General features: G+C 43.7%; 1 protein-coding gene and 1 long non-coding RNA gene across 3 annotated transcripts in view; one reads left to right on the top strand and one right to left on the bottom strand.

Moving 5' to 3' along the window:
* The window catches only part of DLGAP4 (DLG associated protein 4), a 174404-nt gene that overhangs the window by 145602 nt on the left and 8440 nt on the right, over positions 1 to 20362 (top strand). The window lies entirely within an intron of this gene.
* Positions 2762 to 20362, bottom strand: part of LOC108523053 (uncharacterized) — a 78351-nt gene continuing 60750 nt past the window's right edge. The window contains exon 3 of the long non-coding RNA XR_001883684.1: positions 2762 to 2926. This is a non-coding gene — a long non-coding RNA (uncharacterized LOC108523053). The remainder of the gene's footprint in view (positions 2927 to 20362) is intronic.

Below are 20362 nucleotides of genomic sequence, written 5' to 3' on the forward strand. Positions count from 1 at the left end.
AAAAAAAAAAAAAAAAGTAGATGTGTGCAGTTCAAACCTGTGGTGTTCAAGGGTCAGCTGTATTTCACCATATATTCAATATAAAATTATTGCAATATTTTATATTCCTTTTCATAGTAAGTCTTTAAAATTTAGTATATATTTTACTCTTACAGCACATCTTAATTCAAACAAACTACATTTCAGGTGCTTACTAACCACATGTGGTTAGTAGCTGCTGTGTTGAATAGCACAGATTGAGACAGTAAGCCTGGGGCAGAGTGCACAGATTGCTTCGTGCCAATAGGATGATTCTGTGGGTTTGATTCCCTTTAACTTTCCTTTACTATATTAATTATAGTTATTTCTAGAGCAAGAAGATGTTTACCTGCAAAGGAAATGATGTCATGCCAAACAATATTGGTATTACCTTCCTGTCTACCTGGGAGGGAAGGGGTCTTTCATGATGTTTCTGGATAACCACACCACAACTCCTGCAGCTGAACACTCTAGAGGGAGCCCTTTCCATAGCCCTGTAGCACTTACTGCAGCTTACAGACAGATGGAGTCACATAGCTCATGTCCCTTATCTAAAATACATATTCTGACTGCTCAGGGAACTCAGCAGTGCCCACGCACCCAGATGGCTGCCTGTCTTGATTGGAGTTTGCATTGCCCTCTTGTCTAAACCTGAAGAACTTTAAACTTGACAATCTTTTCAGACAATTTCTTTTTCTGAATTGTGGTTAAATATATATATATATCATGAAAATTACCATTTCAACCAAGTGTACAGTCTGTGGCATTAATTAAATTCACATTGTTGTACAACCATCACCACCGTCCATCTCTAGAACTTGTTTTGTCTTCCCCAACTGAAATTCTGTGCCCATTAAACGCTGACTCCCCATTCCCTCCTACCCCCCAGCCACTGGCAGCCACCACTCTACTTTGTCTCTGTGAGTTTGACTATTCTAGCTACTTCATGTAAGTGGAACCATGCAGCATTTGTTCTTTCGTGACTGGCATATTTCACCTTGCATAATGTCTTCAAGGTTCATCCATAGCATGTGTCACAATTCCCTCCCTTGTTAAGGCTGAGTAATATTCCATTGTATGTAGAGACCACATTTTATGTATCTATTAATTTGCCAATAGATGGGTGGATTGCATCTACCTTTTGGCTGTTGTGAATAATGTTTCCTGTCTCTTAAGAATGATATTCTTCATTAAAATAACAAGGCCTTCTGATTAAATTCTGTACATCCACTCAAGGTCCTGACTTGTGATCACAAGTTAATTTTTTTGGTATTTTGTTGGTTTGTTATGTTTTTGTGAGACAGAGTCTCACTCTGTTGCCCAGACTGGAATGCAGTGGCACGATTTCTTCGGCTCACCACAACCTCCGCCTCTTGGGTTCAAGTGATTCTTGTGCCTCAGCCTCCTGAGTAGCTGGGATTACAGGCACGCGCCAACACGCCCAGCTAATTTTTGTATTTTTAGTAGAGACGGGGTTTCACCATGTTGGCCAGACTGGTCTCGAACTCCTGACCTCAAGTGATCTGCCCGCCTCGCCTTCCCAAAATGCTGGGATTACAGGTGTCAGCCACCACGCCCAGCCATGGCCACAAGTTTTAAGGTCACCCCTCTTACATCTGTGAGGAACTCCACCAAGGAGATACCATTCGTAGCTGGGCCTCAGAGAGTATCTGCAGGCTGGGGGAGAGGAAAGGCATTCCAGATGGAGGGAGCAAAGGCACAGAAGCAGGAAGGGCATAACAAGTCACCCCAAACCTAATGGCACAAAACAACCATTTTATTATGGTCATGGATTCTGTATGTCAGCAGTTCAGAAAGAGCGTGGCAGGAACATGTTGTTTCTTCTCCATAAAGCCTGGGGCTTCAGATGGGAAGGCTCAAGGGCTGGGGGTGACATGACACCTGAGGGATGGAATTACCTAAAGGTAGTTAAGGTGTGTGCCTGGCACTTAGACAAGGATGACTCAAAGGCCAGGACAGCCAGCCACAGCCCATGTGTATGCCCCTCCACCTGCCTTTGCTCCCTCGCAGCATGGCAGCCTTCTTGCGTGGTGGCTGCAGGCCCAAGTATGTGTTGAACACTGAGGCTGCATCACCTTTTCTGACCTAGCTCTGGAAGTCACCTGGTAACTCCTCCACTGTATTTGATTGGTTACAAGCAAGTCACAAGCCCAAGGCAGGGCTTCAGGTTGAAGGAGGGGAGTATTAGACCCTACCTATGATGCTTCATAGGGAAGTATCAAGGTTCTAGAAGAGGAGGAGGGACAGGAGAGACTGTTGGGGCCTTCAGAAAATACAGTCTGCCACAGCAAAGAAGCAGTTACATCCACTGTTAAGCTGCAGTTAAAAGAACAATTTTATTTTGAACACTGTGTCTTGAACACTCTTGTCTACTCTGATACATAGAGATCTAGTTCATTTCTGTTAAATTCATGTGCATATACTACATTCTCTTTGACCATTTTCCTAATGGTGTTTCGGGGTTATCTTTTTTTTTTTTTATTTTTTATTTTATTTTTTTTTTTTTTGAGACGGAGTTTCGCTCTTGTTACTCAGTCTGGAGTGCAATGGTGCGATCTAGGCTCACCGCAACCTCCCCCTCCCCGGTTCAAGCGATTCTCCTGCCTTAGCCTCCCAAGTAGCTGGGATTACAGGCATGTGCCACCACACCTGGCTAATTTTTTGTATTTTTAGTAGAGACGGGGTTTCTCCATGTTGGTCAGGCTGGTCTCGAACTCCCGACCTCCGGTGATCCGCCTGCCTGGGCCTCCCAAAGTGCTGGGATTACAGGCGTGAGCCACTGTGCCCAGGCCTTTTTGGTGTTTTCAGCGTTTCATCAACACTGGTGCATGTCTTTCTGCCACGACATGGGAGAATTTCTCTGGAGTACTTATCTTGGACAGAATCACTGGATGGGAGGAAACACATATTTTAATAAATTCTGCCTGATTGCTCTCCAAAGAGGTTATATCAGTTTATCCTTACACCAAGTGTTTGAAAATTGCCATTTCCCTAGTATACTTACTGATAGTTGATCTTGTTGGACTTTAAATCACTTACTTGATAAGTGGAAAATTAAAACCAGTTGATTTATTTCACATTTACTTGGTTACTAGAGAAGCTGTGCATATTTTAATTTTATTTATATTGGCTATTCAAACTTTACTCCTGTGAATTACTTGTATACTCTATTCATTTTTCTGTTGGATTCTCAGTATTTTTCAAATCCTCTGGGCATGGTGGCTCATGCCTTTAATCCCAGCACTTCGGGAGGCTGACATGGGAGGATTCCTTGAGTTCAGGAGTTCAAAACTAGCCTGGGCAACATAGCAAGACTTCATGTCTACTACAAATGAAAATTAGAAAATAAAAAAAATTGGCCAGGCACGGTGGCTCACGCTTAAAATCCCAGCACTTTGGGAGGCCGAGGCGGGTGGATCACCTGAGGTCAGAAGAGTTCAAGAACAGCCTGGCCAACATAGTGAAACCCCGTCTCTACTGAAAATACAAAAATTAGCTGGGTGTGGTGGCAGGCGCCTGTAATCCCAGCTGGCTGAGGCAAGAGAATCGCTTGAACCCGGGAGGCAGAGGTTGCACTGAGCCAAGATCGCATCACTGTACTCCAGCCTGGGTGACAGAGCTAGACTCCATCTCAAAAAATAAATAATAAAAATAAATAAAAAATTAACTGAGCACTGTGGTGCACACTTATAGTCCCAGTTACTCAGGAGACTAAGGTTAGAGGATTGCTTGAGTGCAGGAGAGTAAGGCTGTAGTGAGGTATGATTGTGTCAGTGCACTCCAGCCTGGGCAACAGAGTGAGACCCTGTCTCAAAAAAAAGTACTTTAAAAATCAATTTGTAGTTCTTTATATATATGGATAATTACACTGCCTATTATAATATGACCAATATTTTCTGCCACATTATTGCTTGTCTTTTTTTTTTTTGAGACAGAGTTTTGCTCTTGTTGCCCAGGCTGGAGTGCAATGGCGCGATCTTGGATCACCACAACCTCTGCCTCCCACGTTCAAGCGCTTCTCGTCTCAGCCTCCCAAGCAGTTGGGATTACAGGCATGTGCCACCACGCCCCGCTAATTTTGTATTTTTAGTAGAGATGGGGTTTCTCCATGTTGGTCAGGCTGGTCTCGAACTCCTGACCTCAAGTGATCTACCCGCCTCAGCCTCCCAAAGTGCTGGGATTACAGGCGTGAGCCACCACGCCTGACCTGAAGTCTCTTTCTTTCCCCAGTGTTTAGTGATGCTGGCCAGTCATAATCTGTCAGATTCCATATTTATGCAGGGGTGTGTTTCTGGGCTCTGTTCTGTTCCTCTTTTGGCTGCTTCTGTGTTAATACAACTATTTTCATTTATTTGTTTATTTAATTTTTTTTTTTTTTGGAGAATCTCGCTCTGGCACCCCATCTGAAATACAGTGGCATGATCTCGGCTCACTGCAACCTCTGCCTCCCAGGTTCAAGCGATTCTCCTGCCTCAGCCTCCCGAGTAGCTGGGACTACAGGTCCATGCAACTGCACCCCGCTAATTTTTTAGTAGAAATGAGGTTTCGCCATGTTGGCCAGGCTGGTCTGAAACTCCTGACCTCAGCTGACCCACCTGCCTCAGCCTCCCAAAGTGCTGGGATTACAGGTTGCGCCCAGCTGACACCTGGCTAATTTTTGTATTTCTAGTAGAGATGGGGTTTCACCACGTTGGCCAGGCTGGTTTGGAATTCCTGACCTCAAGTGATCTGCCTGCCTCAGCTTCCCAAAGTGCTGGGATTACAGGAGTGAGCCACTGTGCCCAGCTGTGTTAATATAACTTTTAATTACCATGGCTTTATAGCATGCCTTGATATCTAATGGGGTGAATGCTCCTTCTTTATCCTTTTGTGCAAAAGAAAACTATTCTTGTATCTTCATTCTTCCAATATAAATTACATAATTTGTATATCAAGTTCCTTAGAAAAATTCTGTTGGGATGAAAACTGGAAGTAAAGTGAGCTTATAGATTAATAGGGGAAGAATTGATAACTGTAAAACATTGAATCTTCTCAACTATAAATCAACTTTATCACTCCATTTATTCAATAATCCTATTATATCCTTCTACCCAAGTTTGAGTAATTTCCCTATGAAGTCCTTTCATATTTTAATTTTCATTTAATTTAATTTTTTGAGAAAAGGTCTCACTCTGTCACCCAGGCTGGAGTACAATGGCATGATCTTGGCTTATTGCAGCCTCAGCCTCCTGGGCTCCGGTGATCCTCCTGCCTCAACCTTCCAAATAACTGAGGTTACAGGTGTGTGCCACCATGCCCAGCTAACTTTGAGATTTTTTTGTAGAGATAGGGTCTCAGTATGTTGTCCAGGGTGGTCTTGAACTTCTGGGCTGAAGCAGTCCTCCTGCTTTAGCCTCCCAAAGTGCTGGGATTTCATGCATGAGCCACTGCATCTGGCCTCCTGCATATTTTTATTAGATTTATTCCTTGGTACTTTCTAGTAGTTTTTGTTGAGTTTTGTGAAATTGATCATTTAAAAAATATTTGCGGCCAGGCGCAGTGGCTCAGGCCTGTAATCCCAGCACTTTGGAAGGCCGAGGCAGGCAGATCATGAGGTCAGGAGTTCGAGACCAGCCTGGCCAACATGGTGAAACCCCATCTCTACTAAAATACAAAATTAGCTGGGTGTCATGGTGGCCACCTGTAATCCCAGCTACTTGGGAGGCTGAGGCAGGAGAATCGCTTGAACTCAGGAGGTGGAGGTTGCAGTGAGCTGAGATCACGCCACCACACTCCAGCCTGGGCGACAGGGAGACCCTGTCTCAAAAAAAAAAAAAAAAAAAAAAAAAACAAATTGCATACTCTAATTAGTCACAGCTAGTAGGTAGAAATGTGTGATCCTTGTATGTTGATCTTGTGTCGGGCAACCAAGAGAATCCAACATGGTTCTCTTGGGTTTGCATCATAAATGATTATATTGTTTGCTAAGAACGCCAATTTTGTCTGTCTGTTCTTATTGATATCTTGTCCAACTGTATGGCAAGGTGCTTCAGGACAGTGTGGAAATAATAGGTCCCTATCTCTACCTTGGTCCTGAACGTCATTCACTCAGTAAGTATTTATTGAGTACCTATCATATATGCCAGGTACTGCTGTAGCTTCTGGGGATGTAGCAGTGAACAAAACAAAATCTCTGCCCTCATGGGAAGAGATACAAATAACCAAATGTGGTAAGCAGTAACCAGGTGAGCAGTAACAACCAGGAACGGCAAGAGCAGTATAGTGTCTGCTGCACACACAGGGGTGGTGTTGCTGTTGCATTGAGGGTGGTCAGGGAGGGCATCCCTGGTCAGGTGACCTGTGAGCAGAAACCTGAAGAGAGAGAGAGAGGAAGTCTGTAGAGATCTGAGGAGAAGAACTTTCCAGGCAGAGGGAGCAGCACCTGACTTATGGACAAGTGCTTGACATGCTCAAGGCTGAGGGAAGCCACCAGCAGGCTGAAGGCCAGAGGAGAGGGATGAGAGACGAAGTCAGAGTGGGAGTCAGACTGGGGGCATCCCAGATCACAGGGGATTTCAGAAGCCTTTTTTTTTTTTTTGAGATGGGGTTTCACGCTTTCACCCAGGCTGGAGTGTACTGGCACAGTTTTGGCTAACTGTAACCTCCAAGTGCCAGGCCCAAGCAATCCTCCCACCTCAGCCTCCCAAGTAGCTGGGACCACAGGCCCGCCACCACACCTAGCTGGGAGTTTCACCACGATGCCCAGGCTGGTCTTGAACTCCTGAGCTCAAGTGATCCACCCATCAGAGGCCATTATTAAAGGCTTGGTTTTACTCCAAGAAGAGCTCATCAGAGAGTTCTGAGTGCTGCAACTTGACATACTTTTTTAAATGATTAATCTGGCTTCTCTATTCAGATGAGAACCTCTATGTACCTTTCATTGGCACACAAATGGAAGCTGGGAGATGAGTTAGGAGGATTTAACAATCTGGGTGAGAGAGACTTTAATGGAGGAATCAGATTGTGGATATGTTTTGAAGATAGAACAGGATTTCTTGACAGATTAGATATGGGGTAAGAGTAAGGGAGCCAAACGTGGCTTGGAGTCTGAGCGAGGAAGAGGATGGCGTTGCCACTGAAATGGGGAAAACTATAGAAGGTGTCGATCTGGGGGAAAGTGAGGAGTTTGGAACATGTTAAATTTGATATGCTTTGTTGGACATCAGAATAGAGAAGTCAAGCAGGCAGTTGGATATATTAGTCTGGAGATAGGTCCAGTTTGAAGATGCTATTTGGGAGTCACTAGAGTATAGATTAAGTGAATGAGATGAGAATGCCTAATATGTAGAGAAGACAAGCAGTCTAAGGACTGAGCCCAGAGACATGAACACTTAGCGGTGGGAAGGGAGGAATAAACAGCAAGATCAAAGGAAGAGCAATTGGAAGCCACCGGAACAATGTTCTCAAGGAGAGAACGTTGTCAGAGGCAGCTGATGGGCTCACCAAGCCAGATCTAGAAAGGCAGAGGTCATTAGATATAAAAAGGGCCATTTTGGTGGAATGGTGATGGCGGAAGCATGGGTAAGGCAGCCTGATAGGAGGAGGATTAAGAGAAGAGAAAACAGGAGAGTAATTGGAGACCATTTGCATGGATTTTCCTGCACAAGGAAGCAGAGAAAGGGAGGGATGTAGGGTCGAAGGAGATAGCTGGTTTGTTGTTGTTGTTTTGAGATAGGGTCTTACTCTGTCACCCGGGCTGAAGTACAGTGGTGCGATCTTGGCTCACTGCAGCCTTGAACTCCTGGGCTCCACTGATCCTCCCACCCCAGCCTCCCAAGTAGCTGGGAACACAGGGGTGCACCACCACACCTGCCTAATTAAAAAAAATTTTTTTTGTAGAGATGCAGTCTCGCTTTGTTGCCTAGGCTGGTCTCAAACTCCTGGGCTTAAACAGTCCCCCAGTCTCGGCCTCCCAAAGTGTTAGGATTACAGGCATGAGCCACCATGCCTGGCCTTGTTTTGTTTTTTTAATGGAGCAATATAAGCATGTTTATATGTTGTTGAGAATGACCTTGTTAGAGAAAGGGAGCTTATTATGCTGGAGAGAAGGGGCAACTGTTGAGGTTATCCTTAGGTGAGAAGGAATCGAATTAGTGCCCAAGTAGAGAACAGATAGCTTCTCCACGGGGACAGGAGGAAGGCCATGTCTGAGGTGAGGTGAGGTGAGGCAGGCGGGAGCAGACTCAGCACCTCAGGGCGAGGAGGTGGGGAGGATGCGTAGGACGTCTCTGGAGAGCAGATTTGAAACTGGCATCCAGGAGAGAGGAGGCTCACCAGTCACTCAAAGGCCCACTGAGATTAGGTGTGAAGGCAGAACTGGAATGGGGAAGGGGTGTGTCCATCCAAAAGATGAGCTTGGGTTTACTGTTTAACATTCATTGTATGATGTCTATATCACACCACTTTCTATAAAATGGTTTGTCCATTTCTCCTTAAAATTCTGTCAATTTATGCTTTATATATTTTTGAAGATATTGGATGGAACAAGTTTAGAATTGTAATATTCCTGGCAGATGTTCACTGATCCATTCTGTTTTTCAGAATTTATGTTTGTGTTTGCCTGAGAGTCATCTTATATGTATTATGATTATTGCAGTAGCAGCCTTCCTTTGATTAGTGTTTGTCTGGTATATCTCTTTCCATCCATTTACTTGTAACCTTTCACTGTCCTTATTAATCATGTCTCTTGTAGTCAGCATATACCTGGGTTTTATGTTTTATCCGGTTTCCTGGTTTTTATTTTAGAAATAGGTAATGTCCATTTTATGAAGTGATTTTATATATTTAGGTTTATTCTTACCATGTTATTTTGGGGGATTTGTACTTTTTAAATGTATTTTAATTTATTTATTTAAATAGAGACAGGCTGTCACTATGTTGCCCAGGCTGGTCTCAAACTTCTAGCCTTAAGCAATCCTCCCACCTGGGCCTCCCAAAGTGTTGGGATTACAGGTGTGAGCCACTGTGCCCAGCCTTCTTTTCTGAGGTGTCTTTTTTCCTCTTTCTTCCCTTCTTTTGGATTAACTCCTCTCCCTACTCCTTTTACAAACCCTACTAGTTTTGAGGCTATATTAATTGGGATTACGTTTGCTTACAAGTAACACTAAAACATTTTCTAAAAAGTGATTTAAACAAGACTGTTTATTTCATTCTCAGGAATGTCTGAGATGGTGATGGTGGAGCCACAGGCTTTTTTTTCCCTTGCGGTTTGATGCCATTAATTGGCTTTCATTGATAAGATCTTCTCATCTGTCAGAGTGCTGCTGGATCCCAGCATCCTAAGTGCATTCCAGCCAGCAAAAGGAACCAATAGCAAAGAACAAGCTAGCCCACCCACTGCTTCTGCTTCCACCCCTTTGGCCAGAATTTAGACATATAACTATGCATATCTTGCTGCAGGGGAGTCTAGGAAATGTTTGATTCCAGGCTATGTGCCCAGATAAAAATAAAAGGTCCACACAGATCACTTGTTTTCGGAAGCCTGTGCTGTGCTTAGTAGACAGTGTGCACATTATAGAGAGTTGGCATAATGCTAACAACAGAAATCCTTATTCCAATCCTGATCCTAGTATAACTTGTTGTAGGATTCTAGTACTTTGCATGCCATACCTCAGAGTTTTAATTTGACCGTACTGACTGGGTGTGGTGGCTCATGCCTGTAATCCCAGCACTTTGGGAGCCAAGGCGGGTGGGTTGCCTGAGCTCAGGAGTTCGAGACCAGCCTGGGCAACGTGGTGAAACTCCATCTTTACTAAAATACAAAAAGTTAGCCGGGCGTGGCAGCGTGCGCCTGTAATCCCAGCTACTTGGAAGGCTAAGACAGGAGAATCGCTTGAACCTGGGAGGCAGAGGTTGCAGTGAGCCCAGATTGCACCATTGCATTCCAGTCTGGGCAACAGAGCTAGATTCCGTCTCAGGGAAAAAAAAAAAATTGACAGTACTTTGTCCTGGGAAATTCACACTATGTCTAAAGGCTTGCTGTGTTTTCCTTTCCTCTGAATAAAGTTGCTATTAGATATAAAGGAAAAAAAATCAAAAGTTCTGTGTATGGCTGGGTGCGGTGGCTTATGCCTATAGTCCCAACATTTTGGGAAGCTGAGGCAGGTGGATCACTGGATCCCAAAAGTTCGAGACCAGCCTGGGCAACACAGTGAACCCCCACGAAACACCATGTAAAACACCCCACGTGAAACAACATGCCTGGCTAATTTTGTATTTTGTATCTCTATAAAAAATACAAAAAAATTATTCAGGTATGGTGGCATGTGCTTGTAGTCCCAGCTTTTCAGGAGGCTAAGGTGGGAGTATTGCTTGAGCCTGGAGGTGGAGGTTGCAGTGAGCCAAGACTGTGCCACTGCACTCCAGCCTGGGCAACAGAGCAAGACCTTGTCTCAAAAATAAAAAGGTTCTATGTCTGAGGGGGAAGCAGAAAACAAACACTGGGGATGGCTAGCCTATCTGCCCCAGAAATCACTGTATTTCTATGTTTTCTACCCTTTAAAATTTTTATAATTTTTATTTTTTTCTGATATAATCAATGTTGAAAGAAAAAAGGCTGGGTATGGTGGTTCACACCTGTAATCCCAGCACTTTGGGAAGCTGAAAGCAGGAGGATTGCTTGAGGCCAGGAGTTTGTGACCAGCCTGGGCAACCTAAGGAGACCCCCATCTCTACAAAAAAATATATATATATTTTTTGAGACAGGGTCTCCCTCTGTCACCCAGTCTGGACATGAACACTGCTCACTGAAGCCTCAACCCCCTGTGTTCAAACAATGCTCCTGCCTTAGTCTCCCCAGTAACTGGGACGACAGACACACACCAACATACCCAGCTGTTTTTTTAATTTTCTGTAGACATGGGATTTCACCATATTGCTCAGGCTGGTCTCAAACTACTGGGCTCAAGTGATCCACCCGCCTCAGCCTTCCAAAGTTGCTGAGATTACAGGAGTGATCCAGTAGTGAGCCCTTCCTGGAAGTATTTAAATTTCATTTCAGATTGTTCATTGTTAGTGTAATAGAAATACAGTTGATTTTTGTATACTGATCTTGTATCTTGCAACCTTACTGCACTTATTAGGTCTAATATTTCTTGTGGGCCAGGCTTGGTAGCTCATACGTGTAATCCCAGAACTTTGGGAGGCCAAGGTGGGTGGATCACGAGGTCAGGAGTTCAAGACCAACCTGGCCAACATGGTGAAACCCCGTCTTTACTAAAAATACAAAAATTATCTGGGCGTGGTGGCGGGCACCTGTAATCCTAGCTACTCAGGAGGCTGAGGCAGAAAATTGCTTGAACCCAGGAGGCGGAGGTTGTAGTGAACCAAGATCACAGCACTGTACTCCAGCCTGGGCAACAGAGTGAGACTCCGTCTCAAAATATATATATATATTTATTTATATATATATATTTTTATATATTTCTTGTAGATTCCTTAGGATTTTGTTTATTACAAGATCATGTCATCTGAGAATACAGATGATTTTACTTTGTTCTTTCCAATATGTATTGCTTTTATTTGGTATTTTTTCTAATGGCCCTGGCTCCAGGATAATGTTGAACAGAAGTATAAGGACAAACATCCTTCTTTTTCTTATTCCTGCTCTTAGGGGGAAATAATTTGGTCTTTCNATATTTATTTATATATATATATTTTATATATTTCTTGTAGATTCCTTAGGATTTTGTTTATTACAAGATCATGTCATCTGAGAATACAGATGATTTTACTTTGTTCTTTCCAATATGTATTGCTTTTATTTGGTATTTTTTCTAATGGCCCTGGCTCCAGGATAATGTTGAACAGAAGTATAAGGACAAACATCCTTCTTTTTCTTATTCCTGCTCTTAGGGGGAAATAATTTGGTCTTTCACCATTAAGTAGGATGCCAGCTGTGTATTATTATGAACATATTTAACTATGTCTCATGTTTCACATATACAAGGGTTTTCTAAGGTATGTACTGGGATTGGAAATGCTTGTTATAGGATATTTGTTCAGATTTATGAGAAATGCCAAATTGTTCTCCAAAGTGATTATACCAAATACTACTCACTTCAGCACTGTGTGAAGGGACTGAATGTTCTATGTCTTTGATCACTCTTAGTCTGTACTCTCCTGGTTAGAATTATTGAATGAAATAATCTTTTTTTACTATCCACTTAGTCGTATGTTTTTTCTTTTTTAATGTAAAATGTGGTGAATTTTATTAATAGATTTTGCTCCTTTCTTGCTTTCTTTTTGGATTAATCAAGTGTTTCCACTTTTCTCATGTGAACTCATGAAATTCTTTTAGTAGTCACTCTAGAGATTAGAACCTGCATCCTTGTCTTTGTAGACTAATTCAAACTAGTACTTCTATCACTTCCCAGATCAGGAAGGACGACCTTTGAACACTTTCATTCCCTTCGTTTCCCTTCATGACTTTTGCACTATTGCTGTACTATTTAAGATCTACATATATTCTAAATGCTGCAAGTCATTATTTTATACAATCAGTATTTGCTTATCTTTACCCATATGTTTACTCATTTTGTTACTTTTCTCTTCTTTCTATATTTGTGTGCTTCTATCCACAATTGCTTTCATTCTGTCTAAAGAACTCCCTTTAGTATTATCTAATGCTATTTTATTTTATTTTATTTTATTTATTTATTTTTTGAGACAGCTTTGCTCTGTTGCCCAGGCTGGAGTGCAGTGGCACAATCTCAGCTCACTGTAACCTCCACCTCCCAGGTTCATGCAATTCTCATGCCTCAGCCCTCCTGAGTAGCTGGGATTACAGGTGCTTTCACCATGCCTGGCTAATTTTTGTATTTTAAATAGAGACGGGGTTTCATCATGTTGGCCAGGCTGGTCTTGAACTCCTGGTGGCCTCAAGTGATCTGCCCACCTCGGCCTCCCAAAGTGCTGGGATTACAGGAGTGAAGCACCATGCCCAGCCTTTTCTTTCTTTTTTTAAGACACAGGATCTCGGCCGGGCGCGGTGGCTCAAGCCTGTAATCCCAGCACTTTGGGAGGCCGAGACGGGCGGATCACGAGGTCAGGAGATCGAGACCATCCTGGCTAACACGGTGAAACCACGTCTCTACTAAAAAAAAATACAAAAAACTAGCCGGGCGTGGTGACGGGCGCCTGTAGTCCCAGCTACTCGGGAGGCTGAGGCAGGAGAATAGCGGGAACCCGGGAGGCGGAGCTTGCAGTGAGCTGAGATCCGGCCACTGCACTCCAGACGGGGCGACAGAGCGAGACTCTGTCTCAAAAAAAAAAAAAAACAGGATCTCATTCTGTCTCCTAGGCTCCGGTGCAGTAGCGCAATCATACCTCACCACAGCCTCAATCTCCTGGGCTAAAGTAATCCTCCCACCTCAGCCTCCTGAGTAGCTAAACTACAGGCACACACCACCACCCCGGATTTAATTGTTTTATTTTTTGTAGAGATGGGGTCTTGTGACTGGGCACCAAGTTCTCTACTTGGGCACTAATTCGATTCCTTCTCACCGAAGGACAACCCCAACAGTTGCCCCTTTTCTCTCCAGCATAATAAGCTCCCTTTCTCTAACAAAGTCATTCTCAACAACATATAAACATGCTTATATTGCTCCATTAAAAAACAAAGTCAGGCGCAGTAGCTCATGCTTGTAATCCTAGCACTTTGGGAGGCCGAGATGGGGGGACTGTTTAAACCCAGGAGTTTGAGACTAGCCAAGGCAGCAAAGCGAGACTGGGTCTCTACAAAAAAATTTTTTTAAATAGCTGGGTGTGGTGGTGCACCCCTGTGATCTCAGACTCCTTGGCCATAGGCGATCTTCCCACCTCAGCCTCTCAAAGTGCTGAGATTAGACAGTGCCAGGCCTAAATGTGTCATTGATTGTCTTCTAATTTCCAGCCTTTTTATTGAAAAGTAAGCTGTTAGTCTTACTGCTGCTCTTCTGAAGATTAATTTTATCCCCTCTATCTGCTTTTAAGATTTTCTCCTTGCGTTTTAGTTGTACAAGTTTTACTATGAGATCTAAGTATGATCTTCCCTTTATTTTTCCTGCTTGATATTCACAGGGCTTCTTGAATCTTGAACTAGAATATCTTTCATGAATTTCAGAAAAGTCCTGGCCATTCCTTACTCAAATTTCTGCTCCATTATATTTCTTCTCTAATTGTGGACTCTAGTTACACATATGTTTGACCGACTGTCTTGTCTCTTTATTGTTTTGTTTATTTTTTACCTTTAGGCCTCAGTCTGGATATTTCCTACCAGACTATTTTATAGTTCAGCCATGACTAATCTGTTAAACCCATCTGTTAGCCTGTAATCCCAGCACTTTGGGAGGCTGAGGCAGGCAGATCATGAGGTCAGGAGTTCGAGACCAGCCTGGCCAACAGGGTGAAACCCCGTCTCTACTAAAAATACAAAAATTAGCCAGGCGTGGTGGTGGCCACCTGTAATCCTGTACTCAGGAGGCTGAGACATGCGGATCACCTGAGGTCAGGAGTTCGAGACCAGCCTGGCCAACAGGGTGAAACCCCGTCTCTACTAAAACTACAAAAATTAGCCAGGCGTGGTGGCAGGCACCTGTAATCCCACCTACTCGGAGGGCTGAGGCAGAAGAATTGCTTGAACCTGGGAGGCAGAGGTTACAGTGAGCTGAGATAGCACCACTGCAGTGCAGCCTGGGCAACAGAGCAAGACTCCATCTCAAAAAAAAATAAAAAATAATTTTTAAAAACCATCTGTTACATTCTTCAGTAATCTACTTCTTCTAGATTTTTTGTTTGATACTTTTTTGATAAATTCTGGTTCTCTGCTGATCTTCATCTGTTTTCTTGTATATGTAGATATTTACAGTTATTTTAAAGCCCTTGTCCAGTAACTCTGTAGGTCTCTGTAGGTCCAGACCCTGTAGGTCTCTTTCTTTTTCTATTTTTTCTCTTTTGGTGTATAATTATTTCATCATATCTCCTGGTATGCCTGTTAATTTTTATTCAGTGTTGGAAGTTACATTTGAAAACTAGAGGTAATTTGAGGCTCAGGATGATTTTCTGCCCTTTGAGAATTTTGCTTCTTACAGGGAATTAGTGTATGGCGAGATCAGTTTAATCAGAATGGTATTGAGGTGATTCAGAGCTGGGTGCTTGTGACAGCTCATCTATTTCTCGTTGGCAGCGTTCACACGTCAGGGGGTCACAGTGGTAGCCAGTGGTGTTTTCCAAGCCCCTCCTTCATGGCAGACTGAGCTCCAGTTTCCCTCTGTCTCATACCTCAAGACTACTGGAAGCTTTGCTCAGCCTAATATACTTTCCAGGTGCTGTCTGCCTTGATAGCCCTGAATTCCAGTTTTTGTCTCTGTTCCCATGAAATTGCCACAAGCTCTGCTCAGCTTCTTATAAATTGGGAGATGCCTTATGGGCCCCCAGCTCACAGATGATACATAATATCAGACTTGACTATATCTTATTTCTCATTGGGATCTTGACCTCTCAAATTCTGGTTGTGCTGGTAGTTTCTTTTTTTTTCTTTTTTTTTTTTTTTTTTTTTTTTTTTTTTGAGACAGTCTCGCTCTGTCACCCAGGCTGGAGTGCAGTGGCACAATCTCGGCTCACTGCGGCCTCCGCCTCCTGGGTTCAAGCAGTTCTCCTGCCTCAGCCTCCCGAGTAGCTGGGACTGCAGGCGCCCACCACCACGCCCGGTTAATTTTTGTATTTTTAGTAGAGACAGGGTTTTAATGTGTTGGCCATGTTGGTCTCGAACTCCTGACCTCAGGTGATCTGCCCACCTCAGCCTCCCGAAGTGCTGGGATTACAGGTGTGAGCCACTGTGCCTGGCCTGGTAGTTTCTTAATGTTTTGAAAATGAAGTTTGTTGTTACTGATATATTTTTTTAATTTGTTGGTGGTGGGAGAGGTTAGCTTGTCTGACACTCACTGGTTTGTCTTAGCCAGAATCAGAAGTGATCACAATTGTCAATGTTGAATCAGTCTTGCATTCCCAGAATAAACCCAGCTGAATTTATGATATATTATCATTTAGTACAAACTGCCAAGTTTGGTTTAATATGTGATTTAATAATTTTGTCTTTGTTCAAGACATTGGCTTGTAATCTTTCGTTTCTATCCTTGTCCTGTTGTAGTATTAAGGTTCTCTAGCTTCATAAAATCAGCGTGGGACGTTTCCTCCTCTCATAGTCTCTGAAAGAACTTAACAACAGGATTTTGTCAGGCGCAGGGGCCCACACCTGTAACCCCAGCACTTTGGGAGGCCGAGGTGGACAGATCACCTGAGGTCAGGAGTTCAAGACTAGCCTGGCCAACATGGTGAAACCCCATTTCTACACAAATAAAAAAATTAGCTGGGCATGATGGCGGGTGCTTGTAATCCCAGCTACTCTGAGGAGGGTGAGGTGAGAGAATTGCTTGAACCCGGGAGGCAGAGGTTGCAGTGAGCTGAGATCCTGCCACTCCAGCCTGGGTGACAGAACAAGACTCGGTCTCAAAAAAAAAAAGAAAAGAAAAAAAAAAACAGGATTTTATTTCCTGGTTTTGTATAACTCTCGTTTTGAGTATCTTTTCTAGTATAGCTATATCACATGATCCTTTTTTCCATCCTAATCATTATTTGCATCTGTCTTCTTTTTATCTTGATCATTCTGACAGGATTTGTTAATTTTATTAATCCTCTATTATTTTTATTAATTTCACATCCCTTGGGGTTAATTGTATTATTCCCTTACTAATGTCTTAAATTGGAAGCTAATTTATTTTTTCAGCCTGTCCAAATTTTATATAAGCTTTGAGCCTGTGCATTTCTCTTTACTACTTTAGCTGTATTTGACAAGATCTGCAACTTCCACTGTGATTTCTTTGACTACTGGGTTATTTAGACGTGTAAGTCTTTGTTTTGTATTGGAGTTTATTAGTTAATGTTTTCATTAGTGGTTTCTAGCCTATTTATATTAATGTCAAAAAACATGATCTGGTGGGTCATGCCCACAATCCTAGCACTTTGAAAGGCTGAGGCAGGAGGATCAGTTCAGCCTAGAAGTTTAGGACCAGCCTGGGAAACACAGTGGGACCTCTTCTCTATTTAAAAAAAAAAAAAAAAAAAGCCAGGTGCAGTGGCTCATGCCTATAATCCCAGCACTTTGGGCGGCCGAGACAGGCGGATCACCAGGTCAGGAGTTCGAGACTAGCCTTGCCAACATAGTGAAATCCCGTCTCTACTAAAAATACAAAAATTAGCTGGGTGTGGTGACGCATGCCTGTAGTCCCAGCTACTTGGGAGGCTGAGGCAGGAGAATCACCTGAACCCAGGAGGCAGAGGTTGCAGCAAGTCGCGATCGCGCCACTGCACACCAGCCCAAGCAACAGTGCGAGACTCTGTCTCAAAAAAAAAAAAAAAAAAAAAAATTAGCTGGGCAGGGTGGCGCCCACCTGTCCTAGCTACACAGGAGGCTAAGGCAGGAAGATTGCTCACGTGCGGAAGGTCAGGGCTGCAGTGAGCTATGATGGCACCACTGCACTCCAGCCTGGGTGACAAGATGGAGACCCTATCTCAAAAACAAAACACATGATCTGCATGATACCCAGTTCTTTGAAATTTATTGTATATTTTATGGCCAAGACTGGTCATTTTTAGCAAATGTTCCATGTGTGAGAAGTATATTTTGTATGGGGTTTATTTAGAGTTTTCTCTGTGCCTGTGCGTGCGTGCGTGCGTGTACACACAGATGTTTTTAGTCGGGGTCTGTTCATCTATTGACAGACACTTGGGTTGTTTCCACCTTTTGGTAACTGTGAATCAAACTGCTATAAATATTGGCGTACAAATATCTGTTTAAGTCTGTTTTCATTCTTTTGGGTTTATACCCAGAAGTGTAATTGGTTGATCATGTGGCAGATCTATGTCTCGCTTTCTGAGGAACCACTCAGCTATTTTCACAGTAGCTACATCATTTTATATTCCCACCAGTAATGCACAGGGTTCCAGTTTCTCCACCTTTGCAACACTTGCTTCCACTTTTCTTGATAGCTTTTGGGTTGTTGTTTTTTTTGTTTGTTTGTTTGTTTGTTTTGAGACGGAGTCTCGCTCTGTCGCCCAGGCTGGAGTGCAGTGGCCGGATCTCAGCTCACTGCAAGCTCCGCCTCCCGGGTTCACGCAATGCTCCTGCCTCAGCCTCCCGAGTAGCTGGGACTATAGGCGCCCGCCACCTCGCCCGGCTAGTTTTTTGTATTTTTTTAGTAGAGACGGGGTTTCACCGTGTTAGCCAGGATGGTCTCGATCTCCTGACCTCGTGATCCGCCCGTCTCGGCCTCCCAAAGTGCTGGGATTACAGGCTTGAGCCACCGCCCCCGGCCTGTTTTTTTTTTTTTGGAGACAGGGTTTCACTTTGTTGCCCAAGCTGTAGTACAATAGTGCCATCATACCTCACTGTAGCCTTGACCTTCTGGGCTCAAGCAATCCTCCCACCTCAGCCTCCTGTGTAGCTGGGACTACAGGTGTGTGCCACCATGCCCAGTTTTTGTTTTTGTTTTTTGGTAGAGAAGCGGTCTCACTGTGTTGCCCAGTCTGGTCCTGAACTCCCAGGCTCAAATGATACTCCACCTTGGCCTCCTAAAGTTCTGGGATTACAGGCAGGAGGCTTGATAGCTATCTTAATGGATATGAAGTATCATCATGGCTCTGATGTGCAGTTCCCTGATGACTAATGCTGTTGAGATGTTGAGCATGTTTACTGAACAGCTGTCTATCATTGGAGAGAGGTCCTTGTACATTTGAAAACTGGGTTGTTTATCTTTTTGTTGTTCAGTTGTAGGGAATTCTTATATACGTATATTTTTGATATTAAACCCTTATCAGATACATGATTTGCAGATATTTTCTCCCATTCTGTGGGTTGTCTTCATTTTTTCATATTGTCTTTTTTTCTGTGAGACACAGTCTCGCTCTGTTGCCCAGGCTGGCGTGCAGTGGCACAATCTCAGCTCACTGCAACCTCCACCTCCCAGGTTGAAGTGATTCTCCTGCCTCAGCACCCCCGAGTAGCTGGGACTAATAGGCATGCGTCACCAGCCCAGCTAATGTTTGTATTGTTAGTAGAGACAGGGTTTCACCATGTTGGCCAGGCTGGTCTCGAACTCCTGACCTCAAGTGATCCACCCGCCTCAGTCTCTAAAAGGGCTGGGATTACAAGTGTGAGCCACCGCGCCCAGCTTTTTTCTTCATAGTGTCCTTCAATCCATAAACAGTTTTCCATTTTAATGAAGTCCAATTTTTCTGCTTTTTTTTCCTTCCTTCTTTGCTTATGCTTTTGGTGTCTTAAGAAACCATTGCAAAATCCAAGGTCATGAAGATTTGGTCTTATATTTTCATCTGAGAGTTTGTTTGTTTGTTTGTTTGATTGAGACGGAGTCTCGCTCCATCACCCAAGCCGGAGTGCAGTAGCGTGATCTCGGCTCACTGCAACCTCTGCCTCCCAGGTTCAAGCGATTCTCCTGCCTCAGACTCCCGAGTAGCTGGGATTACAGGTGCCCGTCACCAAGCCCGGCTAATTTTTGTATTTTTAGTAGAGATGGGGTTTCGCCATGTTGACCAGGCTGGTCTCAAACTCCTAACCTCAGGTGATCCGCCTGCCATTTATCAAAGAGACCTCTCCCCATCACATTTTTTTTTTTTTTTTTTTTTTAGACAGAGTCTTACTCTGTTGCAGTAGTGCAATCTTAGCTCACTGCAACCTCCACCACCTGGGTTCAAGTGATCCTCCTGCCTCAGCCTCCCCAGTAGCTGGGATTCCAAGCATGTGCAACTACACCCAGCTAATTTTTGCATTTCAGCTAATTTCTGCATTTTTAGTAGAGACGGGGTTTTGCCATGTTGGCCAGGCTGGTCTTAAACTCCTTACCTCAAGTGACCCACCTGCCTCAGCTTCCCAAAGTGATAGGATTGCAGGCGTGAGCCACTGTGCCTGGCATTTTTTTTTTTTTTCTAACCTTCCACACTACACCAATGTATCCACATTATTTTTCTTTATTTTCTTGAGACAGGGTCTTGGCACAATCATAGCTCTCTGCCACCTCAAACCGCCAGTCTCGTGGGGTCCTCCTGCCTCAGCCTTCCAAGTAGCTGGTTCTACCCCTGCAGGATCTGGCTATTTAAAAAAATATTTTTTAAGACATGAGGGTCTAGCTTTATTGCCCAGGCTTGTCTCCAATTCTTGGGCTTAAGCAGTCCTCCCTCTTTGACTTCCCAAAGTGCTGGGATGACAGGCATGGGCCACTGCACCCACCCCACA

Source organism: Rhinopithecus bieti, unplaced genomic scaffold, assembly GCF_001698545.2.
Source record: "Rhinopithecus bieti isolate Rb0 unplaced genomic scaffold, ASM169854v2 scaffold_71387, whole genome shotgun sequence".
NCBI classification, from domain to species: domain Eukaryota; kingdom Metazoa; phylum Chordata; class Mammalia; order Primates; family Cercopithecidae; genus Rhinopithecus; species Rhinopithecus bieti.